We start from the raw sequence: 23,557 nt of genomic DNA, 5'->3' as shown, positions 1-23,557 counted from the left end.
AATTGCTTAGAGCAGGGCAGTTACAGCCCAAGGCTGGAGCTTCTCCACTTCTAAGGCACGCCAAACCAGCCAAACAGAGAGGACTTTGGTTTTACCCCACTGGTTAACCATAAGCAATTCCCTTAGACAATTCATACAAGCAATTCCCTTAGACACTCCAATTTCCCAGTATCACCACCAGTGCTGCTTGTTATGGGGATGAATGGTTATGAAAACCAATACCCCAGTAAAAGAAAAGCGGTTCCCCTGATCCCAAAGGACCAAGCCCCAGACCCAGGTCAATATACAAATCAGATTTTACTCACAAATCACGCTGTTGCCAATCCTTTAGAATCTAAAATCAAAAGGTTTATTCATAAAAGGAAAAAGATATAGATGAGAGCTAGAATTGGTTAAATAGAATCAATTACATACAGTAATAGCAAAGTTCTTGGTTCAGGCTTGTAGCAGTGATGGAATAAACTGCAGGCTCAAATCAAGTCTCTGGAATACATCCACAGCTTGGATGGGTCATTCAGTCCTTTGTTCAAAGCTTCGGTTTGTAGCAAAATTCCTCCAGAGATCAGAAGCAGGATTGAAGACAAAATGGAGGGATTTTCAGGGTCTTTTATATTCTCTGCCTGTGGAAGGACCCCTTTTGTTCTTACTGTGGAAAATCACAGCAGCAAGATGGAGTCTGGAGTTACATGGGCAAGTCTCATGTCCATACATAACTCAGTTTGCAGGCGGCAGCCATTGCTTACATGCTATCAGGAAGACTTCTTATGTGGATTGGAGTCTCCCAAGGTCCATTGTTAGTTAAATGTTTCTTGATTCAGCACTTAATTTGCAACTTCCTTTCTCAAGAAGCTGACTAAATGCTTCACTAATGCTATTTAGAATCAAACACATTGAGATACAAGTACATAGCCAATATTCATAACTTCAACTACAAAAATGGTACACACATACAGATAGCATAATCATAACCAGCAAATCATAACCTTTTCATAGACACCTCACACCACAACCTTTGTACAATATTTGCTGCAAATATATAACAGTGGTTGCACCAATGATCGATACGGTCATAATATATGTCAATAACGTCACACCTGGTTTGACAATGGCATTCTGAGTCCCTAGAGTCCTCCTTGCAGCTTCAATTGGATACAGTGTTCCTCTTCACCTCCTGATGCTGCCTGCTGCATTCCAAAGGATGATAGCATATAGTGCTTTGGGATCCGGTAGGATGAAAGCTGGAAATGAAGTGCTTGTTATTCTTGTTACCCATAGTGATGGCAGGAACTCAGGCAGTTTGTGGGGTAGTGGGCTGAAGTGTCAGTGTGCAGGAATGAGGATGCTGGTAAGGAAGGTCATTCTTAGCACCTGCCCCTGCTGCTGCTGGAGACAATGGCAGGATCAGACCCTTAGCCTGGGTCTACACTTGCAAGTTGTACCAGCATAGCTATGTTGGTTGGGGTATGAAAACCCAGCCCTCCCCGACCTAGTTTTGCTGACCTATCCCTCAGTGTAGACGCAGCTACATTGATGGGGTCAGCGAGGTCTAATGCCGCTGGAGGTGGGGGATGGGGGGAGGGGTTCCTACACCGACCGAAAAGCCCCTTCTGTTGGATGGCCTGCATCTGCACTCAAGGGCTGCGCTGAGGTAGCTGTGCCAGCATAGGTGCTGTTGTGTAGACATACCATAGGCAGGAGTGATTCAATCACATGTACCCCCTGGAACTCCCTCTGATTCAGGCCCCTGCCCTGATCTCAGTACACAGTCTCCCCCTGCCCTGCCATGCAGTGCTGGTGTGTGGGGGAAGGGAAGGAAGTGGGAATGGCTGTAGGGCTCCTCTCTAAGCCAAGCGGGAGAGGTCTTTGAAGGGGGCCAGCAAGGTGAAGGGGGAGACATCCTGAACCCTGGGGGGTTGTGCTGGTCTCCCCGTGGAGTGCACACCTCACAGTGCCGGAGCAAGAGCAGCACGCGTCCTGCAAGCATCGTGGCCTGTCTCTGCTGGCCTGGCGTCTGCGCTGACAGGAGGAGGGGGAGATGTGTGTGAGGAGTGAAAGCTGCTGTGCAGGCGCAGGCAGGTAAACACTCCCTCCCCGAGGGATGTGGTGAGGCGGTGTGTACTCACTGCCCCCGTGTTCAGACAGCAGATCGAAGACACGATCCGGAAGAGAGAAATATTTATAGAAACCAGGGCAGGCGAACAAACAGAGCCCTGAGCCAGTGCCAGTTCAGTGGCTGGTGATGACTTGTGCTTTCAGGGAAACCTCTGTTGGCATGTGCCAGCTGGGGCTGACTGAGAATCGGGCCGCCTCCCCTGCCCACCGCAGGTCACTGCCAGGGTTGTGCAGGGGTCACGCCCTGCAAGTAGCACAGGTCAGAAGTTTTCAAGCAGAGTCCCAGAAGTGCTGCATGCCCATGTCAGTTACAGTCGGTACCTGCAGCTCTCCCTAATCCCCCCAAGGATCAGGCCCTCGATTCCCCCCCCTCCTTTGATCCCCCCCCTTCCCCGACAAAGATTGTGGTTTGGGATGAAAAGTGCTGTGCAGAGCCCAAAGAGCTCTGCCAGTAAACAGGAGCTCAGACTCACTTCAGGTCTGACGCTGGGGCGAGGATCCTGCCTGGGTTTTGAAGGCTGTTGAACTCCTGTGTGCTAGCACGCCAGTGGTAGGTGTGGCCTACGGGCAACACAATACCCAGCTGGAGATGACAGCCAGGACGTCAAGCAGGCATTTCTCTGAGAATAATAATGAGGCCTTGTCTGCACCAACTGTACTGCCTTAACCCTACCGGTATAGCTAATGTGTCCAACCCCTGGCGTGGATGCAGTTAGACTGGTATAAAGGTGCTTATACTGATATTGCTGTTCCCCTAAGGGAAGGGGAGTTGGCTCTACTGGGTGAGGCACTGGACCCACACTAGGGATTGTACTGGTATGTGTAGTTCGGTGAATAATCACCCCCTAACCAACGTGGTGTAGGGAGACCAGGCCCAGCCCACACTGCATAACCAGCTGGTCTCCCAGGGTTGGGGGGTCTGGATCTGGGTGTGGAATTTTGGCTGGCTGTGGAATTCAGCAGCGGATCTGGGTGCAGACTCTGACATTGTAGCGGGCACTCTGGGCTCATCACATTGCGTGGCCTGCGGGTGTTTGGTACAGGCTGTGAGCTCAGGATAGTCTCTAACAGCAGTCTGCACGTATGCTGTGTAGCACCTTGCTCTGCTAACATTGATTTAACCTGTGCCCCCTTGGGAAGTAGCTTCATATTAGTAGCTCTGGTTTCCAGATGGATAGATCAAGACCCAAAGAGATCCAAGTAAATTGCTGAAAGTTATGTGGTGAATCACAGCAGAACTGCGAATAAACCCAGGAGTCCTGATCTGCATCCCCCTTCTCTAGCAGTATCTTGCAGGGCTCTCTCCCTCAGCCTGCAGCGACTATTTTACTAGTCCAGGAGATGTGCAGCCTTAGTGCATTCACGGCGCAGGTCCAGCCCAATGTGTGAGCAGGGCCAGTCTCCTCTCACTGCCTTTCTGACATGCCTCCCCTCAACCTGGAGGGACTCTCTGTGGGGCGAGAAGGAGAGAGCGCTCTCTGCAATCTGTCCCACCCTGGGCCTCTCTGGCGCTGACCGCAAACCAGGTGGTGGTTAGGAGACGAAGAACTGGACCGAGATCCTCTTTACTCATGTTGTATTGGCCCCACACAGACTTCACAGGGAAAGGTGATTTCCAATCCCTGTGGCAAGTTATCTCATCATGCTGCTGGCTTGAAGCCCTGCTGGCATTTGGCCTGGAGCTCCCCCCTTCTGTCTGTGCACCTTTGTCCAGACTGTCAGGCATAGTCAGGCCGCTGGGGTTGGAACAATAGCATTACTCTGGTAATGTCGTGCTGGCAGCCCAGGCTGAATCCTAACCCCCAGCTAGGCCCAGCTGTGGGTGCCAGTGCTAATGGGGAGGGAGGGCTGCTGTTGGATGTGTCTGGAGAATCCAAAGGGTTACAGCAAGAGCAGGGCACTGTATGGAGCAGGCTGTGCCTGGGATGCTGTTAGGTGCATGCACATTTATTGTGCACAAAGGGACTTGTGTTGGAAACAGTGTGGTCTAGTGGGTAGAGCACTGGACTCAGGTGACCTGGGTTCTACTCCTGGCTCTGCCACTGGCCTGCTGGGTAACCACGGGCAAGTCATTTCCCCTGGGTGTGCCTCACTTTCCCCAATCCTGACCTCCTTTGCAAAGTGCTCTGAGCTCTACTGATGGAAGTGCCACATGAGAGCTAGGGATTATTAAGATTTGCTTAACGTGAGCTCTCCTTGCATGAGTATTAGCCACATGCTCATTACCACTTTGTGTGTCCCTTCTATACCAACCGCATGCACTCTCAGCACCTTCCCCCAGCCACCAGGCTGCCCTTGGACTAGACCTGCCATGCGTCCAAGCAGGAGACACCCCTTTGTTCTGTCTTACTGGCTGGCCAGGGAAGCTGCCCAGCAAATATGATCAGCTCCTTCCGGTGTGTGGGTTTGGTTTTGTTCTCTCACACATAAACTACTTGGGGGGAAAGGATCTTAAAAACTCCAGGTGTTTTAAGGAAGTTAACAGGACCAATGGGACCCCACTCGCTTTTCCTAAGGAGGAATCGCAGAAGCTAGGGAGGGATGATATCTCCATCTCCCAGGGATTGATCCCTCCAGGAGATTTACGGAAGAGCAGGGAGTCCTGACTCCCCAGTCTGCTGCCAAGGGTACTAGGTACGTCTCACACCCAGACCTTTTAAAAGCAGTGTCAGTTACATCCAGAAAGATGCTGCCTTGTATTCCTGTCAGGGGCAGCATGGAGCTTGCTTGCTTTTCAAGTGCATTGGAGAAAAAGTGGGCATGGCTTTCAGTGAAAGGAAGGGGTGTGGTCAGGACCAAATCCCGCCCTCTATAGGTTGCCTTCCAACAGCCGCGGAGTGAGGAAAACAGTCAACTGAGAAGGAGCAAGTTGAAGCTGCCCAAAGCAGCTGTAAGATGCCCATTGCCTACTGGGCACACAGGGGAGCAGAGCAGATGTGGATGCTGCTGCAAAACTGTGAGTGCCCATGGGAGCTACCCCTGTAGTACTGGAGGTACTGGGTGGAGTTCTGTCTGGTGCTTGAGGGTAGGGAGCTGAGCAGAGAACTCTGTCCTGTACCGATGTCTTCATTTTATTGGGCAGCCTTGTCTCTGACGCGCAGAGATCGGTTTTGGAGTTGACGCTTGTGTATGTTCATCTGTGGCTGGCCTGTGTGACCGATTGTGCAGTATCCGTACACTGCGTCTCCAAAGGCACGTGCATTGATAAGAAACTCACCCCAGAGTTTGCAGGCACACATGTCTGCAACAGCAATGACGCTGCACTCACAGCCCTATTGTCAGCACCCATCCACACCCATGTCACTGGAATACTTTGCCTCATGCAACCGTGACTTACTAAAATGCTGGTGACTTGTGATTTCTCCCCGGCTTCCAGATTACTTTCTCATTAGCCACACACCTTGTACTTGTGCACTGCCTATCTGCTTCTGCTGATACCATCAGCTGCCCATGCTCCTGTGTTAAGCATAACAGAAATCTTTAACAGTCTAGCTCACTGCTGTAGCTACAGGGGCCTCCGGGTGGGAGAAGGAGCTTTTACAGCGTTTTAACATCTTTAAAAAAGTCCATTATGATCCGCCTGGGCTCTGGCTCTCGGTGTGAGATTTGTGCACACACTGTTCTTTCTCTCCCATCCAAATGGTCATCATATTGCACCCTGCCACACACAAAGTATAGACATCCCATTACACACGGAGATCAGTGAACACAACGGGCTGAGACAGAGAGATGTGTTACTAAGAAATCAGCTGAAGAATCCCCTAGCCTTGCAAATCTACACAGGGCCTGAGCCCAGAAAATAGAACCTTGTCTACCTTGGGGTACATGGTCTGTGCTGCAAGAGGCATCCAGGAGGACAGACCCAGATGTGGCCTGCTCCTGCAGTCCCTTGAGCCAGCTGGTCTGAAATGAACAAGTGTTTATCATAGCCACAGTCCTTTGTGCTTCTCGAGCATCCTCCCTAAGAGGAGCTCTGCCTACATTGCAAACGTTAACAAACTGGGCACAAGAGGCTTGTCTAAGGTCACACAAGTAGTTGGAGGCAGGGCTGGGCATTGAATCTAGGAGTCTTGGCCACCAGCCTCCTGCTCTAACCACAAGACCATTCTCCAGTGAGCCTGGGGGAACTTTGAATGATTGCCCCCATGTTCATTGCTTGTAACTCCCTTTTAGGGCTTGCAAATGAAAACCAGTCCACACCTGCTGCTCTGAGCGGCTAGAGGGTGCTAATGCTCCTCATGTAACCTTTGAACTTGGTGAATTGGATGGATCAGGCAGGACTTCCCCTTTCCCACCCCCAAAATACTCTGTAACAGAAATAGCTCTCTCTGAAAGTGTGGTCAGGGCAGCTGGTTGTAAATTCTGTGGTGCTGGATCGCAGGCCTCTGGAACCTCGAGGAAAGCAGAAGTGGCCAGGGAGCATTCAGCGTGCAGAAGGAAGTTTCACTTCTGTTGGGTCCAAACAGAAAGTGAAGGAGGCGACTTGCTTTGTCATGATGCACGTTTATTTTCGGCTCAGTCCCTTCGAATCTCCAGGGCGGGGCTGAGGGGCATGGACCGAGCAGTGTGCCATGGGAGATAGTACTGCCACTGCATGGGCTCTACCCATTCTGTGGGTGCATGGGGACACGGCCCCAAGCATCTAGGCAAGTCTGAATGCAGCCAGGAGGAGGCGCTGATGACCAGTCATGATGCTCTGGAGCAGTTCCTCTCCCTCTAGGAACCTTGTTCTTGTACTTGTTTTCTAGGCGTGCTTTGCACGGCTCCCAATTATGGGATATGGAATTGGATCGCCCTCCGAGATCTGAGTGCCAGCATGGGGCAAGGAGCACGCTGCTGCTACCTAGGAGGGATACTGGCACTGATGTGCATGTCCACAGACTGTCCCTCAGGGTGGGAGCAGCCTTACGGCTGGCAGCGGACTCAGACAGGGCTGCCTCCAGGAATGGGAGATGACTAGTCACCTAGGCAGTTAGTGGATTGGATCCCATTCACCCAGGGAATGGGGGCGTTATCAAACTCATCTGTCCCATTGGTCTGTCTGCACAGAATGGACCAGCCCCTCCCAAATCTCCCATCCCAGCAAGTGCTGAGTCTGGTGTCAGACCTGGGACTGGTTCTTTGGGGGCTTGCTCCAAAGACCTGGCCTGCAGATGCGGCGGGAGATCCCTCCAGGGCAGTGCAGCGGCATCCCTGCCAAGCCTTTGACAGAGTGTGGAAATTAAGCCAGCTGGAGAATCAAGCAAGTGTGCAGACCTCCCATAGACAGTGATTTAAAAAATTAATCGCCATTAATCACACTGTTAAACAATAGAATACCAATTAAAATTTATTAAATGTTTTGGATGTTTTTCTTCATTTTCAAATATATCAATTTCAATTACAAACACAGAATACAAAGTGTACAGTGCTCACTTAATATTATTTTTATTACACATTTTTGCGCTGTAAAAATGATAAAAGAAATGGTATTTTTCAATTCAACTCATACAAGTACTGTAGTGCAATATCTTTATCATGAAAGTGCAACTTACAAATGTAAGGTTTTTTGTTACAGAACTGCACTCAAACAAAACAATGTAAAACTTCAGAGTCTACAAGTCCACTCAGTCCTACTTCTTGTTCAGCCAATCGCTAAGAGAAACAAGTTTTTTTACATTTACGGGAGATAATACTGCCCACTTCTTAATTACAATGTCACCTGAAAGTGAGAACAAGCTTTTGCATGGCAATGTTGTAGCTGGTGTTGCAAGATATTTACGTGCCAGATGCGCTAAAGTTTCATATGCCTCTTCATGCTTTAGCCATCGTTCCAGAGGACATGCTTCCATGCTGATGATGCTCATTAAAAAAAAATGCGTTAATTAAATTAGTGACTGAACTCCTTGGGGGGAAAATTATATGTCTCCTGGTTTGTTTTACTAGGGCTACCATATGTCCGGATTTCCCCGGACATGTCCAGCTTTTTGGTCTATAAATAGCCGTCCGGGGGGGATTTCTAAAAATCTAAAAATGTCCGGGATTTCCCCCCGGTCGGCTATTTATAGACAGAAAAGCGGCGGCCAAGCGCCGCTCGGTAGCCAAAGTCCCTTCCCTGCTCCCCCCATCGCCTGCAGCCCCTGCAGCCTTACCACGCCGTCCAGCCCCGGAGCTGTCTTCCCCCTCCTCCCTTCCCCTGAACGCTCCGCCCCCCTGCTCTTCCCCCTCCCTTGCTTCCCGTGAATCAGATCTTCGCGGGAAGTCTGAAAAGAAGCAGGGGCAGGTGGGCGGCAGCAGCAGGTAAGCTGGGGCCGGGGGGGAGGAGAGTTGCAAGGAGGCGCGGCCCTGGCCGAGCGGCTCCCTCCGGCCTGGGCCGAGCGGTGCCCAGCGGCTCCGGCCCTGGCCCCAGCGGCTTGGGCACAGCTTGGGCCCCGGGGCACTGGCCCTGGTTCCGGCTGAGTGCGCCAGCCCGGCTCCAGCGGCTCCGGCCCGGCTCGGGCCCCAGGGTGGCAGCCCCAGTTCCGGCCGAGCGCGCCAGCCTGGCGCCGGCTGAGCACTCCCGGCCCCAGCCGCTCTGGTCCAGCCCGGGCCCCAGGGCGGCGGCCCCGGTTCCTGGGCTCTTTGAAGCCGGCCCTGGTCAGGGGACAGGGAGGGGGGTGGTTGGGGGTTCTGAGGGGGGCAGTCAGTGGGTGGGAAGTGGGAGGGAGTGGATGGGGGCGGGGCAGGGGGCGGGGCTAGAGTGGGGCTCCTCCCCCCCAGTGTCCTCTTTTTTGCTTGTGGAAATATGGTAACCCTAGTTTTACCCGCATTCTGCCATATATTTCATGTTACGGCAGTCTCAGATGATGACCCAACACATGTTGTTGTTCATTTTAAGACCACTTTCACAGCAGATTTGTCAAAATGCAAAGAAGGTATCAATGTGAGATTTGTAAAGATAGCTACAGCACTTGACCCAAGATTTAAGACTCTGAAGTGCCTTCCAAAATCTGAGAGGGATGAGGCATGGAGCATGCTTTCAGAAGTCTTAAAAGAGCAACACTCTGATGCGGGAACTACAGAATCTGAACCACCAAAAAAGAAAATCAACCTTCTGTTGGTGGCATCTTACCGAGATGATGAAAATGAACATGCATCGGTCCGTACCGCTTTGGATCGTTATCGAGCAGAACGTGTCATCAGCACGGATGCATGTTCTCCGGAATACTGTCCTGAATCGTGCTCAAAAGCCAAACATCCTGATTTCTTTTGGCAGGGACTAAATTCTCAACAAACTCTATTTCAAAAGCCCCCAAATGCAATGTTTTGGCTTGCTCCTGGGGCAGTTGGCTATATGAGGAAGCAGCTGCCCAGGTTGTCGGGCAGTCTGGTGGTTAAGCTGCCTGGAGTGCCTGGACCCCAAGAAGCCAGCTGGTTTGGTGGTCGAGCAGCCCGGGGGGCTGGACACCAGGAGATTGAGAACATTGGGTGCTTGCTGGCCAGCTGCTTGGCACCATATAGCTAGGGGAGCTGGGAAGTGGGGAGCAGGGGAACCAGCCAGCTGGCTACCTGGCACCCTGGGGAGCTGAGGGCTTGGGGAGCGAGATGAGTGGGTGTGTTTGCAGGAAACCAGGCAGGTTTCCCTCAAACACTTTGGAATTTTCTGGTGTTAAAACTGTTCCCTTGGAGAAGTTCTGAGCAGCTCTGTTTAGAAGTCATGGGAGGGTGCTCTTTCGATGTCAGTAGTGACAGATGCCTCCACCTGGGGTGCTGGGCTGCTTGGGGTGCCTACTTTGAAATGAACCATAAAACAAAGCAGGCCTGGCCACTCCTGTAAAGAAAGATCCATGGGCCCTGTTAGCACAGAGGTTGTAGATGATATATTCTGGCCACCTTCCAACTCATCTTACCATGTTTTCTCTGAAGTTTCAGTTAGGTACATTATCCGCCTTCACTTCCAGTCCGAAATTGTGATGTAGCTTTGTTGTTAAACGGTTGCTGTGTTCCACCCCAGAGGTGGCTGTGTCCAGTTACAAAGGAAGTGACCCTGGCAGATCTCTGACCTTTTTCACAAGGGGGTCTTTTGATGCAGTTCTGCTCTGAAGGAAGGAAGGACTGTGTAGAACGGGCACACAACAGAGTCCTGTGCATGTGTGTCAGGCTTTTTACTCTTCTGAACCCCACAGAGACCAATCAGCTGTAGGAGAGGGAGCTGAGGTCACCCTGAGAATTGGTCACTAAATTCCAGTTGCTAGGCTAGCTCAGGAGATAAATAGCAGCAGATCTTTCGGAGCTGTTGTTTCGGACTGTCTGCAGACTCAGCCAGGTAGCACTACATCTGAAGATTATCTTTGCAACCTTAGGGGCTAGAGATCTAGCGCTTTTTTGCTCTCAGCGACAGCAGTGCAACCCCATGGATTGCAGTGGATTACTCCTGATTTGCACAGGTGTAATGGAGAGCAGAAGATTTTTAGACAAAGAGCTTAGATTCTGCGACAATCGGAAAATAAACTGTGAGTTTGTGGTTGCGAAATTGCGTTAATAGAGAGGACCCTGCCCCCAATCTGAATTTTATAGATTCAGAGTAAAACTACCCTTTAATTTGCTGCAGTTGATACAGGACTTGCTCATCCTTGGATCAAAATGGTTTCAAAGTGCCAAGTATTGTTCATTAATACAGATGGGCCTTTAGTTGGTTGCTGGCTGTGTTTTTCTGGCACTGCTGAGGTGAAGGGAGGGTTTCACACCTAGACTAAGATGCATCAGGGCAGTGAATCTGCATGGTGTAAGGAGTGGTTGGCTCGGATTCTCTGCCCACTCTTATTGGAGCAGTGGCTGCCTTGCCTGGCCTGACTCACTCCCCAGCTTGTGTTTCCTTTCCTCCCATGATCTATTTTTATCTCTGCTAAGCACACAAACCAAGTCCACCTGCAGCTTCCCTGACTCACTTCCTCATTCACCTGCATGACAGGAAAGGCAGGAGCTGCTCATTTGCATGCAGCCATGCCGTTGGTCCATTGATACTTTGTTTTGAGCTGGCGGCTTCCCTGGACTGGGATAGTAAGTGCAGCTTCCCTGGGCTCCAGTTTGCAACTCGTCCTGCCTTTGACTCACTTGCTCAGAAACCATGAATTGCGAGGCAGACCCAGTCCCGGGAGTGTAGCTGTGTGCAGGAGGAGAGCAGCGTTGGTTGACGGCGCCAGAGAGCAAGGTTTGGATACTGGTATAATGTCGCCATCTGACATGGACAGATTAGGGAGGTGAATATTTATTTCGGTCTCTCTTTTTTATATAGATATATATATATATATACATACACACACACACACACACACACACAAAGCTCCCAGGTACACATATAAACTCACTCTTTCTCATTCATTTTCACACTCACAGTTTCCCATTCCAGGTACAACACACACAGAGCTCCCCATCCAAGGTACAACACACACACACACACACAGAGCTCCCAGGTATGTATGCACGCACACACACACCTCACTAGTGCGTACGTGTGTGCACGCACACATACACACACACAGAGCTCCCAGGTTCACACACTCTCTTTCTCACACATATACACGACTCCCAGATACCCCATCTTCCTTTCCTACGAGACGTAGGAACACTAACATAGGCACCCCCATGTACACTAGACCCCAGACATACAGGCTCACCACACATAGGGGCAGGTACTCACAAATACACTCCTACAGTTGCACAGGAGCATGAAGGTTTCTTCTTTCTGTTTCTCACCTATATGTCACAGGCATGCAGAGACTATATTTAGCTCCTTCTCGGGGCTGAAATGTGTATTCCTCTGGAGGGTATCTGTGCAGAAGGGTTGAGAGAAATCTCTTCCACTGCCAGCCAGTCCGGGGTGGGGGAAGGGGAAGTCTGTGCCTTCTGCATATTCTGCATGTCCCTCAGACTTCCCTGAGGGAGCCAATCCAGGGCATGTGCCTTTGGGGCCAATGAGTGGCCATTAGTTTCTCAATCATTAGCACAGATCTTTGGAATGGCCATGGTGGAGCTGACCAATGGGCCAGGTGTCTCCAGCCATGACCAATGCAGAAGCCAGGTGTAAAACCCTGTATTGCACATTATTATGCATTGTTTTCTGCCCCCTGCTGGCAATCGGCTCACCATTTCAGGCAGGAGTGCTAGCCCTTGAAATGTTGTGTAGTTTATAGACTAGAGTCTGACTCCACTGACCTGCCTTGCATAGACTAGGAGGATGTTGAGAAAAGGCCTTTCTTCCTGCCAGCGTGAGATCTGTGAGCTGAGGGATTGCCTCCCAAGGAAAGTGGTGGAAGCCTCAGTCTCTTGAGTCATTTAAGACCAGAGAGTAGCTTGTAGGGACAGTCCAGGCCTGGTCCTTGAGTGAATCAGATGGTGATAATAGCGTTTACATTGTGCTTTTAATTTTCGATGGTGTAATCCTCACAGCGGTTCTATGGGCAAGTGAAGTATCTTTGACTAGATGACTGGGTGCCCCATGAGGCTGCTTCCATCGCTAACATCTGTGATGCTGGGACAGTAAATGGAGTAGTTGACAGTCTGATATGGTGATCCGCATCTTTCCCCTCCTCTGCTAACATTTAAGGGTAGGGGAATGGGTTGGCAAAAAAAAGTCAAATTCCCATGAAAATGTTGACAGATACATAGCCAACTAAGCCTGCTTAGTGTACATATGTGGCCATGCGTGGTTGTGCAGGAGGCAGTGGGTGTGTGAATGCACATATGTGGGTATGCGTATCCGGGTGGGGAGGTGGTGTGTGTGTGAATGCACATATGTAGTCATGTGTGTCTGGGTGGAGAGGTGGTGTGTGTGTGTGAATGCACATATGTGGGCATGCATGTCCGGATGGGGAGGCGATGGGTGTGTGAATGCACATATGTGGGCATGTGTGTTTGTGCAGGAGGTAGTGGGTGTGTGAATGCACATAGATGGCAGGTGTGTCTTGGCAGGGAGGCAATGGCAGTGAATGCATGTATGTGACATGCATGTCTGGGCAGGGAAGTGGTGTGTGTGAGAATGCACGTATGTGGCACGGGGGTCTGGATGGGAGATGACGGGTGTATATCCAGAGCCAGGCTTAAGGGCATGTGTGCTAACAATAACACCTGCTGCTTTCTTGCCCAGGTCCCTCTCCAGGGCTGATGAGCTGAGTTGGGAGCTGGCAGTAACAGATGCCCAGCTGCTCTTATGAGGGTGTTAGAGGAAGTTCAAACCATGCTCTGGAGTAGCCATTTCTTCCATTCTCATTGCCCACTGGGGCACTAACCTTCCCCCCCATTCATAAAAGGGAAACAACTGATTTGTTTGTTCCCCCTGCGTTTTGCAGAGCGACTTCCCATTGTTGGCTCAGTCCTCAGTTGCTGCTTTGCAGAGCTCCCCACAGCTGAGCATGGCAGCAGGCGGTAAAGATTGCTGCAAGCCGCCTCTCTGACACCGGCCCTGGCCAGGGGCTGAGCCAGTGCCTGGCGCAGCCCAGGAGCGACTCTAACTTGTGCAGTCTGTAGTGCTCCACAAGTGGGTAGGACTGCGCGGGAGCACAGCCCATGCCACAGGGGAGGAGCTGGCCGAGGAGTACTGATATGGAGCTGACTCCGCGTTTAGGGCAGTTTTATGGTCACTGGCCCCATCCTGTTGCCACAAAGGGAGGTGACTGCAGGGCAGGAGCTGTTTTAAACACCAGGTTTGGGTTTGAATTTTTAAAACATCAGGTTTTTCACCTTGCAGAGAGGCCTCAAGGGGTGGGGGGCGGGTACTCCAGCCAGCAGAATTTCACTATTCTCAGTGTTCCTTGGCTGAATCAGCTCCCATTCTCCAAGCCATAACAGTGCCGACTAAGGGGTCAAAAGTCAGTGCCATGCTTTCATTGCCCGTTTGTGCGAGCTGCAGTCACTTCCTGGAAGGGACTTTTTGGCCAAAGGGCATTTTTCTGACTGGGAAGCTGTTTGGATTGGACTGAGGCTGCACCATCTGTGCCGCAAATTGAATGCGTCTTGAGCCATCTCTCCATGAAGACCTGCCAACCAAAGTAAGGATCTGAGTCTGTCATTGCTTCATTAGTGCTGATATGACTCAAGGAGCGCAGCTGACTCACTACAGGAGTGTTGGAAATACACCTACAAGCACTGGTAACTGAATGACTAGCGAATCTGAAGGACTATATGGTATTTGCAAGGCTCTGTTGCTAAGATGATTAGCTGCTTGATTTGTAGATTGCATGTCAAAGCAAAGGGAGACGGGGAGGTGGTGGGTCTCTAGGATGCTGAACAAGATAACAATATAAATAATAGCTAAGGCTTTGGACTTCTAGTGTCTCCCATTCATGGGTTAAAAGCACTTCCAAAGGGTGAGGACTCCAGCTGGTGGTATGAGCTCTGGGGTGGGGTGAGAAATTAGGGTTGCAGGGTGTGGGAGGGCCTCCGGGCTGGGGCAGGGGGTTGGGGTGCAGGAGAGGGTGCGGACTCCAGCTGGGGGTGTGAGCTCTGGGGTGGGGCCGGGGATGAGGGGGTTGGGGTGCAGGAGGGGGCTCTGGGCTGGGGCCGAGGGGTTTGGAGTGTGGGAGGGGACTCAGGGCTTGGGCAGGGGGTTGAGGGGCAGGAGCGGGCTGTGGGAGGGAATTTGGGTGCGGGAAGGGGTTTCAACCTGGGAAAGGGGTTTCGGGGTGTGGGCTCTGGCCGGGTGACACTTACCTCAGGCGGATCCCAGTCGCCGACGCAGCGGGGCTAAGGCAGGCTCCCTGCCTGGCCTGGCTCCGCGCTGCTCCCGGAAGTGGCCGGCATGTCTGGCCCCTAGGCGGAGGTGTGGCCAGGTGGCTCTGCACAGTGTGCGCTACCCACGCCCACAGTCGCCACCCCCATAGCTCCCATTGGCCACAGTTCCCAGCCATTGGGAGCTGCGGAGCCAGCGCTTGAGACGGGACCGGATCACAGAGATTCCCTGGCCATCCCTGTGCCTAGGGGCCGCAGGGACATGCCTGCCACTTCTGGGAGCTGCATGGAGCCAGGGCAGGCAAGGAGCCTATCTTATCCCTGGTGGGCCACCAACTGGACTTTTAACAGCCTGATCTTGGAGTTGATTGTGTGTGTGTGTGTGTGTGTATGTGTGTGTGATAAGTTGGTGTGTTAGGGCCCTGCTGCGTCAGTAGGTGTCTGCATGTGAAGTTCACCAGTATAAAAACTGGTGAGCCTCAGAATGGACCCACCCACCCTTTGACAGCAGTCCCCTCTGTGGCCTCTATGAACACAGCTCCATTGTCTCACTGCTTAGGTGTGGCACAAGAGTTACAGTAAATAGCCTCTGGCTCCATGCTGTGAGTCTAGCAGCAAGGCACCTGCCCTCTGTGCTTGTAGACACAGCCTGTACCTCTTGGTGTGGACTCTGCAAGTGGGACAGCTGTCAGGGAGCTCCCGATTTTTATAGCTTCTCCTCCCCCCCCCCCTTCGTTCTCTCCTAGGAAAGGCCGCTGACGCCCCTGCTCAGAATGCAGGAGGGCTTGGCTTAGGGCCAGCCGAGTTCCATCGCTCACTCACAGACTTTACTTGGCAGGAGGACACTGGAGCTGTGCAGGCACTTCTAAAGGAACACAATGCTTCCCTGGGAAGGCAGCCTCAGCCTTCTCTGTGCTAAGGGATTTACCCTGGTTACAGCTCCTGGCATAACTGCAGAGCTGCAGCCGACTGTGCAGATAGGCAAAGCCAGTTTTAAGCAGGAGGATTGCTCCATCAGTGTGGTCTAGTAGCTAAAGCACTGGATGGGGACTCAAAGATATGGGTTCTAGTCCTCTTGCTGGGTGACCTCAGGTGAGTCACTTCCCCTCTCCGTGCCTCAGTTTCCTCATCTGTAAGATCAGGATAATTATGCTGACCTGCTTTGTAAAGCACTTGGAGATTGATTCATAGATTCTAGGACTGGAAGGGACCTCAAGAGGTCATCGAGTCCAGTCCCCTGCCCTGATGGCAGGACCAAATACTGTCTAGACCATCCCTGATAGACATTTATCTAACCTACTCTTAAATATCTCCAGAGATGGAGATTCCACAACCTCTCTAGGCAATTTATTCCAGTGTTTGACGACCCTGACAGTTAGGAACTTTTTCCTAATGTCCAACCTAAACCTCCCTTGCTGCAGTTTAAGCCCATTGCTTCTTGTTCTATCCTTAGAGGCTAAGGTGAACAAGTTTTCTCCCTCCTCCTTATGACACCCTTTTAGATACCTGAAAACTGCTATCATGTCCCCTCTCAGTCTTCTCTTTTCCAAACTAAACACACCCAATTCTTTCAGCCTTCCTTCATAGGTCATGTTCTCAAGACCTTTAATCATTCTTGTTGCTCTTCTCTGGACCCTCTCCAATTTCTCCACATCTTTCTTGAAATGTGGTGCCCAGAACTGGACACAATACTCCAGTTGAGGCCTAACCAGCTCAGAGTAGAGTGGAAGAATGACTTCTCGTGTCTTGCTCACAACACACCTGTTAATGCATCCCAGAATCATGTTTGCTTTTTTTGCAACAGCATCACACTGTTGACTCATATTTAGCTTGTGGTCCACTATAACCCCTAGATCCCTTCCTAGACAGTCTCTTCCCATTCTGTATGTGTGAAACTGATTTTTCCTTCCTAAGTGGAGCTGAGGACAAGTGCTACGTAAGATCTAAGTGTTATCACAGTGGGGATATGCCCCGAGGCTGAAATCAAGGCAAATAAAGGCAGAAGGAGGCCGCATTAGCTAGTGGCCAGTACAAAGAGACTGAGTGTCTAGGGGTATGTCTACACTTGGAATTAGGTCGATTTTATAGAAGTCGATTTTTAGAAATTGATTGTATACAGTTGATTGCGTATGTCCCCACTAAGTGCATTAAGTCGGTGGAGTCCTCACTACCGTGGTTAGCATCAACTTACGGAGTGGTGCACTGTGGGTAGCTATCCCACAGTTCCCGCAGTTTCTGCCACCCATTGGAATTCTGGGTTAAGCTCCCAATGCCTGATGGGGCAAAAACATTGTCGTGGGTGGTTTTGGGTACATGTTGTCAGTCGTCCCTCCCTCTGTGAAAGCAATGGCAGACAATCATTTCGCGCCTTTTTTCCTGGGTTACCCGTGCAGACGCCATACCACGGCAAGCATGGAGCTTGCTTAGCTCACCGTCACCACTGCTGTTGTGGTTAAGTCTACTGTGGGGGCTGCTGTGATCCAAGTAGCCAATGCAATCATTGATGTTCTGTTATCAAGGGTAGTGACTCTGGGAAATGTGCGGGCTTTTTTAGATTTTAGGTGCATCACGTTCCTGTCCTTAGTCGCTGGGGAAGAAGTCTTGCAGCCGTACATTCCAGTCCAATCGGCACTGTAACATCCCATAGCACTTCTGTGGTTGACACATGTAACAGCTCCAGGGATTTTGCTCTTTTGTCTTGGCCGAGGTACCTTTCCCTACCAGGACCTCCAAGCATTCGACACAGAAGCACCTGCAGCAGCTGGCATTGCTACACAGCAGCACCTCCTTGCCTTCGCAGCAGACGGTGCAGTGGGACTGGTACCCGTCCTTGTTGGACATGTAGCTTGGCCGGGGATTCTGGGAACATCTTTCCTGCCGAGCTCCTGGCAACCTCCAGGGCATAGTGTCCGGCTCCACTGCTTCCGCTGCACCTCTACTCTCTTGCAACTCTACTCTCCTGCTCCCCAGCGATGAGCTCGAGGGATCCGTTTTGGTCCTCCTGAGTGCTGCTGGCAGACGTGGTACTGCTGCTCTGGGAGGACTCCTTGGAATCTTCCTCAGTGAGGTCAGTCAGGGGCGCCTGGACAGACATGGCCATCCTCCTCTTAGAACACCGAATGGGAGCCAGAGACTCCAGGTCATTCTCTTCTTTAAGTTTTGTCTCATGGAGATTCAGTCCTGCCTGGAATATCGTGGCAGCTGGAGACTTCTGCCTCAGGCTGCTCTCCCAGACGGCAGCACCACACGGTTGCACCTACTCCAGCCTATCTTGCTCCCATGGGTCATGAAACCTGGACAGTAGTAAGGAGCAGTTCAACTGTAGGCTGAGCAAGTGCAGAATGGTGGTAGAATGTGCCTTTGGATGTTTAAAAGCTTGCTGGCGCTGTTGGTCAGACCTCAGTGCAACAAACATTCCCATTGTTATTGCTGCTTGCTGTGTGCTCCATAATATCTGTAGAGTGACCAGACAGCAAATGTGAAAAATCGGGACAGGGGGTGGGGGGTAATAGTAGCCTATATAAGAAAAAGACCCCAAAATCGGGACTGTCCCTATAAAATTGGGACATCTGGTCACTCTAGATATCTGTGAGAGTAAGGGGAGATGTTTATGGCGGGGTGGGAGGTTGAGGCAAATCAGCTGATGTCCGATTTTGAGCAGCCAGACACCAGGGCAATTTGAAGAGCACAGCAAGGTGCGCTGTGCATCAGAGAGGCTTTGAAAACCAGTTTCATGATGGCCCAAAAATCAAACTGTTTGAATGACAGCCTTCTGTTGCTTGGGCCATCCTCTGGAGTGGAGTGGCTGGGTGCCCGGAGCCTCCGCCCCGCGTTTTTGGGCGGTTATACAGTGGATACAGTGGGGATCTGTGCTCTTATTGGCTTTCCTGCAGCTCCAACAGATGCTTCATCATGTCCGTTTGCTCCCCCAACAGATGCTTCATCATGTCTGTTTGCTCCCCCATTAGCCTCAGTATCGCGTCCTGCCTCCACTCTTTGTGCTCACTTAATTCTTTCCTGGCCTCTGCCACTGAATGCCTCCATGCATTAAGCGGTGTTCTATCAGTGCGGGAGGACTGCATGAGTTTGGAAAACATCTCATCGCGAGTGCATTTTTTTCACCTTCTAATCTGTGATAACCTCAGGGGTGGAGATGATAAGGGGATCGTAGAAACATTCTACACTCTACGATTCTGGGGGTACTGCATGGTCACCAGTGCTGCTAAGTTCACCACGCTGACCAAACAGGAAATGAAATTAAAAAGTTCCCGGGGCTTTTCCTGTGTACCTGGCTAGTGCATCGGAGTTCAAAGTGCTGTCCAGAGCAGTCACAATGGAGCACTCTGGGATAGCTCCCGGAGGTCAATACCGTCGATTTGTGTCCGCACTACCCCAAATTCGACCCAGCAAGGTCAATTTTAGCGCTACTCCCCTTGTTGGGGAGGAGTACAGAAGTCGATTTTAAGAGCCCTTTAGGTCGACGGCACGGGGTTGGTTGTGTGGACTTAGTCATTTTTAACTCGACCTAACGCGGCTAAATTCGACCTAACCCTGTAGTGTAGACCAGGCCTAGGAAACCTCATTTTATTTCTGCCAATAGCTTGTCCTGGCACTTTGGGCAAGTCATTTGCCTTCTCTGTGCCTCAGTTTCCCCATCTATGGTACTGGCCTAGCTTTGTAAAGTGTTTTGAGATTGGCGAGGTGAGGCTCTATCAGTGGTACTGTTCGGATGACAACTAGTATAAGTGGCTGAGCAGTGACTTCCAAACGCACCTCCAATGGGTTTTGATTTATTCCAGAAGTAAAATACTGTTTCCACCGCGCCCCCCTTAAAACAATCATGGGGCCAAATTACTTCCTAAGCAGGAATGCAGAGGTGACTCTAGAGTTTCCTTGGTTGAGCTGGTTGCAGATTTTCCAACTGAACATTTTTTTCTATGGAAAAATGCCATTTTGTTCACCTTGCAACTTTCCACAGGGAAGTTGATTTAGATGAAGAAAAAAAAAAAAATCCAGAACAGAATGGTTTTGATTTTGTTTGCTTTGAAATTACTTTTCAATTTTTTTATTTTATATTCCATTATACATTATAAAATAGCGAAAAGTCAAAATTGGAAATGAAACATTCTAACTGACACAAAACTAAATATTTTTGAAAATGGCATTTCATGGGAAGTTTTGAAATCTTTGGTTTTGTTCTGACTTGGAACTGAAACAAATTTCAAAATTGCAAAATTTCCAATGACACTGGAAATTCCAGTTCCCTCCCATCTCGGTTCCTAGGATGCTTCCCTTGGGAGGTGGGGGTTCCGCAACTGCAAATCCTCAGAGAGCCATGCAGAAGGGTGCGTTGGAAGCAAGGAACATACACAGAAATCCTAGTCTACAGGCTGGTTCTGGGACCCTCCTCTGGCCCCTGAGCTGTGCATCTGCATGGGACTGGCACTGCTAGGCTGCAGCTGACCGGTGCTTTCCACAGCACAGTGAGTCACCAGAAGTTAACAGTGCTTCAGACTCCATGGAGCTAGAGCCCTGCTTGCAAGGGGAGAAAGGAGCACATTATGGAGCTGGAATCCCCTCTCCCCCTGCCCTGTTGAGGTGCAGGCTCCCCTCCCTTCTGAGTGTTAATGCAGAAGGGCCTGGGTAGATTATGTGGAATCGTCACACCCAACTCCTCCCAGATATTTGGGGGCTGAAGGTTGTGCCATGCATCCCCGAAAAGATAATTTTCTCCAGCTTTGTAGCTAGGGTCAGGATTTGACCTGTTAACTCAACCTGCTGAGCCAGTAATGTCCCTGGGCAGGTGATATACAAACAGATGGACCCGGGTTTTTTAGATTTGTTAGGATTTCTATGATTCCCAAAGACAAACCTTAGGAGTTAGCAATGGGAAAGACCTGTCAGGCCTCCCAGCCCACCTGGGACTGTTCCCTCCAGCACAGCACAGTTGCTAGAGTATTTGTCCAGCCAGGTGTTTTAAACTCCAAGCAATGGGGTTTCCGCAGCCCAGAGCTGCCAACAATCCCCCTAGCTGCAGGGACTCGCAGCATATGCCCAGGCATGCCCCAGTGCTGGAGGTCAGCGTAGTGTCGCTCATGCTGTGCTTATAGCACTGGAGAAATTCTCCCCCAGCTATCGGCTAGCTGTTCACAGCCCCTGTATGCTGCCGCAGTTGCGCATAGGTATTGGGGTGGAGGAAGAATTTCACTCTCTGGATCTTGCTCACCATTTGGAAGTTTTTCCTGCTGTTTAGCATATATTTTCTTTGGATGGAAGAACAGGAGTACTTGTGGCACCTTAGAGACTAAGTTCTCCTGTTCTTTTTGCGGATACAGACTAACACAGCTGCTACTCTGAAACCTTTCTTTGGATGGTTTCATCCCAAGAGTAGTCCTGAGCAACCACCAAAGTGAAGCATTTATGCTGACTGAGCTTGTTTCCCTAGGTGGGAATCTCCTCTAGTGAAACCAATCTCTCTAAGAGGCTGTAGGAAACCCGATTCCTTGGGTATTGCAGCTGATCCATCAATAGGCATCTGAATTGCCAGGTTGGGCTTTTAATTTCTCCCTCCCTTCTGCTGCCTCAGGTTGCTTGGGGGGAGGGATAGCTCAGTGGTTTGAGCAGTGGCCTGCTAAACCCAGGGTTGTGAGTTCAGTCCTTGAGGGGGCAATGTGGGGCAAAATCAGTACTTGGTCCTGCTAGTGAAGGCAGGGGGCTGGACTCAGTGACCTTTCAGGGTCCCTTCCAGTTCTATAAGATAAGTATATCTCCATATATTTGCTTCCTAGTCTGGAATTCTGCTGTTTTGAATTTGATCTCTGGTGTGACTCCACTGCAGTTAATGGCAATGCACCAGGTGTGGGGATGGATGATCCTGTTTGTTAGTGGTGTCTGCCACGCTTTCGCCCTTGGGACTGTGATGGGTCACAGCAAGATGCATGACCTTGTCACATGTCTGTGTAATGCCACTGTGGAGCACTGGGCAAGGTGCCAGAAATCAGGGTGGATCACTTGGTTTCACTGCCGCTCTCCAGAAAGAGAACTGCGGTCAAATGTCTGCAGCTGCCCTTCAAGAGGCGCTACCTGTTTTATACGACACGTAAAGAATAAACAAGGAAGAAACCAGCTAGAAATTCAGTTTTCAGAGTAGCAGCCGTGTTAGTCTGTATCCGCAAAAAGAACAGGAGTACTTGTGGCACCTTAGAGACTAACAAATTTATTAGAGCATAAGCTTTCGTGGACTACAGCCCACTTCTTCGATATGCATCCGAAGAAGTGGGCTGTAGTCCACGAAAGCTTATGCTCTAATAAATTTGTTAGTCTCTAAGGTGCCACAAGTACTCCTGTTCTTTTTGTAGAAATTCAGTGTTTGCTTCTGTGTGTTTGAGGCTGTTTGAGATTGGATTTAGTGCCAGACAGACAGCTCTGGAGATAGAAGGCCACAAAGCAGGAAGAGCAGGGGCAAAACCTTGCCAAATACCTTGCCAATGCCTTGCCAAAATGGCAAAATGCCAAAACCCTGACCCAGAGGGGAGATTTGTACCTGATGCCCTGAGTTGCTGAGCACCTGCTGCTGCATAGGCGTGGGTTAGAGTCACGAGTACTCAGAACCTCTGAGACTCAGTACACTGCTGACTCTTTGTCTCTCTGCTGAGGCTGTCAACACATTATTGCCATAGCAACTCCCATGATGCACCACTTTGGTTCATCCCAGAGCAGACGGTTGTGCATCATGGGAGATGTAGTCCTGCCAAAGAGGCCAGCCCATAGAGGAGAACGGGGACATGAGGTGGATGCAGATTAAAGTTGATCTGACTCCAAACAAAACGTTTTGATTTGGTTCCCCAAAACAGAAATGTTTCACTTTTGATCGACCGGACCCCATATAAAACCTTCTGTTTAGATTTTCCTGAGAGAAAACCAAAATTTTTTGGCAAAATTGGCATTTTCCTAAGGAAGATCTTGATTTTTGTGGAAATTGCATTTTCTATCAGAAAAGGACATTTCAATGGAAAAGTCCCAACTAGCTGTGCCAGTGACACTGCTCCACTGAGGAAATGGACCAAGATTCCATCCCCACCCCACCTCATTTCACATTGGCCACTAACAAGCCAATAGTCGGCTATGACATTTGATCATTCCAGGGAGGGATTTTCAAAAGAGCTCCATTCTCAAGGTGACACTCATTGCCAGATTTTTAGAAGGGCTCAATCCGAAAGACCCTCCATCTGCAAGGAGATTGTGTCCCTTGGGGATTAGCTTTGATGATGATGAGCACATTGAGTGCATGTTGGGTGCTGAGTAGTTCTGAAAATGTGGCCCCGATTGTGGGCGTGGATGTTGCAAACTCTGCCCTTGATGACATGGGCTGGAGGGTGACCATCCCCCTCCGGGGAGACTAACCCATGGACCCTGCCCCTTCTGCTCATGGCCCCGCATGGCCGCAGGAGCCCCGAGCCCCTCCTTCCCACTGGAGAAGTCCTGGCCCACCCATCCCATCCGCTCTGAGCCACCGGCTGACTGGCCCTAGCTACGATGGCCGGTCCCAGTGTTGAACTGGGCTGCTGGCCCGAACCTTAGTCCAGCCCGAGCTACCCAGGACTGCCCCAGCCCCTGGCCTCTGACGGGCTCGAGCTCCAGGTCACTGGCTGGAGCTGAGCCTCTGATGGCTTCAGGGGAGAGGGGCAGGGAGCAGGGCCTCGGAGTGGAGCATGGGCAGGGCCACGGCCTGGGTTAGGGAAGGCTTAGCCTACTTTGGCCT

The 23,557-nt window shown here is 50.7% G+C and overlaps 1 protein-coding gene across 9 annotated transcripts in view; it reads left to right on the top strand.

Annotated features, from left to right (window-relative positions):
- Positions 1-23,557, top strand: part of DGKK (diacylglycerol kinase kappa) — a 185,266-nt gene that overhangs the window by 47,332 nt on the left and 114,377 nt on the right. Inside the window, exon 1 of one of the 9 annotated variants that reach the window (XM_065556315.1) lies at positions 4,930-5,068. The exons of 7 other annotated variants lie outside the window; for them this stretch is intronic. The gene's annotated coding sequence lies outside the window, so the exon portion shown is untranslated. Of the gene's footprint in view, positions 1-4,929; positions 5,069-23,557 lie in introns of those variants that run through there. One more of the 9 variants, XM_065556316.1, reaches the window with a different exon arrangement.

Source organism: Chrysemys picta, chromosome 9 (assembly GCF_011386835.1).
Source record: "Chrysemys picta bellii isolate R12L10 chromosome 9, ASM1138683v2, whole genome shotgun sequence".
Classification (NCBI taxonomy): Eukaryota; Metazoa; Chordata; order Testudines; family Emydidae; genus Chrysemys; species Chrysemys picta.
Note: the sequence above shows the minus strand (reverse complement) of the source record. Positions and strands in the feature narration are given on the sequence as shown.